Below are 6,412 nucleotides of genomic sequence, written 5' to 3'. Positions count from 1 at the left end.
ATCTTATGTTCAAACAATGATTCTTCAACTTTTTCATTATTTTTCCAAGATTTGCGACTATTTAAAACTTCTTTGGGACATTACTTGATACTTTGCGAAGATTTACTTTCCCTGCTTAAGACATCTGAGAGATCAGCAACCCTCCTTGAATTTTGAGTCTTTTTGTGGTTTTTCTCCCAATTGCTGTCTTTGTTTTTTATCCTTTTATAAGTCAACAATTGACGTAGAGTTGACATTGAGATAATCAACTGGTTTTGAGAAAATTCTCGAGTTTGCCCTACATCTACTTTTTCTCCCCTTCCAAGTTTCAAAAAAAAATCTAATAACATTAACCAAGAAATTTTAGCTATTGCAAACAGCAAAACTAACAAAAAACTACCAAGAAGTGTTAATTATTTTTTATTCTTTTTTTGACCTATAAAAAGAATGTGCTAACAGCTTTTATCAAAATTAGTACCGTATGAAGGACAGTTAATTGCAAATTATGCTTCCCCGAAAAAAGCGTCAAATAAATCATCGTGAACTGACCTAAATATTTTTCTCTCTCATTCCGAATAAAAAATTGTAGCGGTCATTTAGAACTTAGTCGATGCCTTCGTTGTTCAAAGAACAATCGATACTTGCTACATTTAAAAAAAACTAGTTTTTAAGCAAATCAATTTAGTTGATCCGATATTAAAAAGAAAGAAACAATTCTGTTGAATTATTTTTCGTTACACACAGTGAAATAAATTACCTTTTGTTTTACACTCTTTTGTTTTATAAGTAGAAAAAAATTTTTTGCTACGCATACCGCAAACTTATACATTGTGTTTCATATTTTTTCAAATATTTTTCATGGAGCAGCTTCAGGTGAATCACACAATTCCGTCTGTTGTATTCTCAGTGCTAAAAAAGACATTGTTCTGTTTTTTTTTCTTGCCTTCAAAATTTTTTTCTCCTGTTCTTCAATTTCTTCTTTCTCTTTGTCTTCTGCTTTTTAAAAATTATTTACTCGTAAAAGTTTGAGCTAAAATAAGTTCTTGGCTCATTGCATCTGGGGGATCAATATTCGTTCGTGATTTTCTTTCGATTTTTTAATATTTACCTGTAAATTTTTTTTTTAAAATTACTTCCCATGATCCGATCTGTTATCTTAGGTCAACCCATTGATGTCATCAGTCTCAATATAAAGCAAATTGAAATGATTAGTTGATCCGACCCCTCTTGAGGGGGGGGGGACATATACTCACCTTGATTTTTTAAAGACAATTTTGACCGATCGATATTTTCATCGTAGAGAGCTGTGAGTGGTATAAATAAAAAGCCCGTCCAGCGTAGAATATGAAATGAAAAAGATTATTTTTAATTTCTTTTTCTAAAGCGAGTTATCGTGGTTTAAATTTTTGTGAATATTAGACCGATTTGCGTTATTTTTATTCACATTTTCCTGAATTTTTTCGTAAAATTTTGTCGATTTCGCTAAAGCATAACATTTGTTAAACATAACACTGTTGATTTTGTTTTTAAAGACAAAAAATCGTGTTGACTATTGTGATTTAATTTTTTTGGCTAAAAGTTTGGCGAAATTTTTCAAAATTCTGCCTATTTCATCAAAAATTGCCCGAAATAGGTTTCTTTAGTCCCTTTGATAAAATTTTCCGGGAGTACAAAACCAAAAATAACAACAACAACCTTTGTAAACTACAAAGGGAGCTAATCCTGCTTCCACTTCCATTGAGAGCAGTCTCGAACTGAAATTTTGCCGTTTGTTGCTAAATTTACTCCATGATTATTATTTTAATTATTAATTATAATAGGTATAATTATAAATATTATAATAGTTACAAATATAATAATTACGATAAAAATTATTGATTATAATATTAAAATATAATTATAAATTATTAATTATAATAATTACTCCGAAGCAATTATTTCTGATATTTTAGCTTACAAATCATCTTTATCTATAACATTCGAAACATTTGATCTTTCTTAATGGACGGACCAGTATAGCAATGCTGGTTTTGGTGGATTCATGGACTGTTACAACCCGAAATATTTTGGATTTTAATCAGTCGGTCCTTTTTAAAAAAACAATTTTTTTATGTTATTTAATGAACAGAACAATTCAAGTCAAAGCTCACAGTTGATAGGTCCAATAGACTTCCTAAGCAGTTCCCAATTTTTTTATCTGGTTTTTTTACTTGAAAGATTATGGTCGCTTTGACTTTCAAAGATGTTCGATTTTTAAATAAGCAATGGCTTATTGAACTATGCCACTATTTTTCTTTTAATCTGGTCAACTTGTAGCTTAGTGTCAGCAAAGAAAGTATGCTTCTTCTGTCTCTTCTTTCTACTGATTTAAAATTTAATATTTTTTGCGGTTTTTTGTTAACTTATGGTTTTCTGGCGTTTATACTAAGAGGTTTTAATTTTTTTTATTTTTAGGCATTGGGCCATTTTTTATATTTTTTCGCGTTCGGTCACATGATCTTATTATTGAAAATTCTCAGATTGAAATATTGACGTTAACGTAAGACACAGGTGAACGTTTAAAATCTTTAAAGATGTGGATTATGGTTAAAACGACTTCGACGCCCCTTACTCGAAGAACTTAACCGCATTTTTCACATTTGTTTTAACTGTAGTGTTTACGTTGTTTTTTTGTCCCATTAAACTTCCTGGATAATGACAGGTCTCATTGATTTTTAATAGAGGAATCAATTAGCCAAGATTCTGATTTGAGTAATTAGCTTAGGGCTTTCAAGACTTTAAAAAAATTGTTCCCAAAAAATACAAAAGCATTACTTAATTTTGCTGTTTTTCTCCTTTTTATTGTTTTTTGTTTCTTTTTCTCATTAATGGGAGGTTGCATACCAAACTGTTGGTTGGCGTTCGAAGAAGGCTCAATTCAACATTATTTTTGGGGCAAAATCTGACTTTACGGCTTCGACAGCGTTTTCTCGCGACTTTTAATTGAATTTTTTGTTTGTTTTCTCCATTTGTTGTCCTTTTTGTAACGGCATAAAAATTGAATATCAACAGGTCTTAATGCCTTTCTATAGAGTCGTATGTGATCATAAACATGAATGATGTTTTCAATTGCTATCTAAGGGTTTTGCCAATATTCTCTCTAATTAGTTTCAATTGTTAAGTTTGAAACTAAATGTTTTTAAAAATTTAATTAATTTTTTTCACGTCTTTCTGTTCTTTTTTCTCTAATTGTTATCGAGCTTTATTATGGAGTGGTCCCATATCTTCTCTAGTGAAGAACAAGTTGTTTTTTTAGTTTCAGTTTTATCTGACGCTATTCTGACTTGTTAATATTTTTTCTTTAAATTAACAGAAGGTTTTTAATATCACCAATGTTTCTTGTTTGATTTTGTTGTTCGTCTTGATTTTCCTTCTTAATAGTTTCTGATCTCATCAATCTAATGAGGCATTTATTACTCCACTGAGTCATTTGCGTTGCAGGCGATCTTTTTGTTCATACACATTTCTTTTTGAGAAATACTGTTCCCCATTTGGTATACATTTATGCCAAAAATGTGGATGAATGGTGCCGGAACTTTATGTGCGAACGCAACTTACTGAGCCTCCTTGTTGTAATTCTGGTTGAGTTCTGATTTTCAACGAACTGCCCTTCGTTTCAACACAAAATATATAACGTAGGTTTTTTTGGCTGAGAAATTTTTATCAAGTCTGTAGTTTATAATCAATTTCGTATATGAAAAAATTCACAAAAAAACATTCCGAAAAGTCTTTGATTTTGTTCAAAAAACGTGGTATTTTATAAATTTTTTCTCAAGGAAGAAAGAATTGGTTATGTAGTATTAATCTGGGCCACGCACAGTAAGGAAAAAAGAAAACAATTTGTCCGTTTGACTCGCAATCAATTTAAAGTATATGTTATACTTAAAAAATAGATACAATGGTCGAATTTATAAGATGAGGAGGACAAGCCACAAGTGAAAATTGGAAGTTAATTAAATGAAATGTTGCCAGTAGTGATAGTTGCGATAAAAACAAACAGAAAACATTAAAAAAAATGAATGTGATTACTTTTCGTTAGTTAAAATATATGTTGTTTTGATAACTGCTATTGCGCCTGAAGCTCATCAGAAACATTTGACATATTTTTATTTCGCGGATGATCAATATATTGCTGCTTTTAGCAGGCTTTGTTGGTATCCAGACAGAATTTCTAATTATCTGCAGATTTGTACTTCCCTGGCTGATGTTAACTAAATTTTGCTTGCCGTCACAAAGTCATCCATCAGTTGTCTGTTTGCAATGTCGTTGTCTATTTTCCTTATTAAAAGCAAAGAACCACAATTTTACTAGGTATATACGCGTGCGTAAAATAATAAATGGATCCAATTAATGTAACGCTTTTCACATTTTTACTCGATTAAAATTTTAAAACATAACTTGTCTAATGACAGTAAACTAGGAGCGTCGGTAAGGTGTGCTTGCACATAATTTTTCCATCTCGCTCATCTTTCAGCTATTCACATACTGCTCGAAATAATTGGTGTTTAAATTTTAAAAAATTGGAAACCCAAATAATCAAAAGTTTTATTAAGTATCATGGCTTATCAAGCCGATGAGACGTGCTATTAAAAAGATTATTGCACAGGACACACAACTAAATAAACAAAAAGAAGAACATTACGGCAAAACTTCAATTTCTATTTCTAAAATAATTTATTAAAAAAGCCAAAACACAGTCAGATAAACCTTAAACTCCACATATTCGTTTATTTGTCACTAGAAATCAGATAGGATCAGCCTTTCATGTTACTAGAAGGTAAAAATATCCAGAGAAAGAGGAAAAAAGGTTGCATGTTTAAAAATCCATCGATTTTTCGAAAACCTAGTATTTTTAAAAGTCAATAAAATCATCAGCTTCATACTAAGAAAATGGTATAATCCTGATAGATTATATCCAAAACACTAAACAAGCCGATCTGTCTTCAGTGCCTCTAGTTCACAAAACACATAGTGCATCAAGCCATTATTTATTAACCTATTTTATTATTATTTTCTAACTTACTACAGTTTTATCTATTGTCATCAGTTATTATTTTTATTAATCCAGTTGACACATAACTAAATTTGAAAATCAATGGGACATCTCATTAAAAGGACTAAGTGAAAAGAAGGCAATTAAAAGACAGTGACAAATCACAACAATTTTTTTAACGAAAACTCATAGTCTTCAAGTCATAAAAAATGGGTTAGAACATTAAAACAATAGAGAGAAGTTAAACTTTGCTTTAGAAAAAATGTTTGAGACATAGTTTCTTTGATACGTCAATAGAATGCTGGTGACATCTGTCATTTACAGAATAATTCCTACTATTACAAAAAGAACAAGGAGGCTCGGTAATGTGCGATTGCACATAAGGTTCCGAATCCGCTCATCCACAATATTGGCATAGTGGTCCACCAAATGAAGAACAGATATAAAAACCAAAAATTAAAGTATTTTTCAAAAAAAAATTGGTGTATGAACGAAAAGATAGCCTCCAAGGCAAATAACTCAGTGGAGTAACAAATGATGCATTAGATTCATGAGATATGCCAATATTAAGAAAGCGAGTCAAGACCAACAGCAATATCAAACAACAACAAAAAACATTAATTACATCAAAAAATTTATTTTCGTTTTAAAAAACCAAACTTAATAACAAAGACAAAATAGCGTCAGAAAAAACTGAAACTAAACAAAATAAAATTCGCTTAATTTTTTTCAAAACTCAATTAATTTCAAAGTAAGGAAAACCATTAGAAATCAACTAAAATATCCCATAGGTTTACGATTACCAGTGTTTCTAAAGATGGGAATTAAGAACTGTCGGTAATCAATTTCTATGCGGTTAAAAAAAGAACAACAAATAGACAACAAACAAAAAATCAGTTAAATTTTACCAGAAAACGCATTCGAAGCCGTAAAGCCATATTTTTGCCCTCAAAGTATGTTCGATTGCACCTTTTTTGTACACCGATAATGTACCATGTGACCTCTTATTAATGAAACCAGGTAACAAGTAGACAAAAAGAGGCAAAATAGGGTAATCCTTACTTTTTTTCGAAAAAAAATTTTTTCCAAAGACATGAAAGCCATTAATTACAAAATGAAATAATTAAATAGGTTCGTTTATTCTTCCCAAGTAAACCCTTGATACCTGCAATTATCCAGAAATATCTTATGTCTACAAAAAGAACGTAAAATATGACAAAAAATCACAAAACAATATACTCTTTTTTGTGAAAACCCCGATTTTGCCGAAGCCAGTAAAGTCATAACGAATTATATACAAAACATTAGATTTTGTTACACCAATCTCTTAGACAACTTCCCCTGACAACAATATCGTAATATTTGGCCTGTAATTAGCGAGACTAGGTAACAAACAAACAA

Source organism: Convolutriloba macropyga, chromosome 14 (genome assembly GCF_964194025.1).
Source record: "Convolutriloba macropyga chromosome 14, txConMacr16.3, whole genome shotgun sequence".
Classification (NCBI taxonomy): Eukaryota; Metazoa; Xenacoelomorpha; order Acoela; family Convolutidae; genus Convolutriloba; species Convolutriloba macropyga.
Note: the sequence above shows the minus strand (reverse complement) of the source record.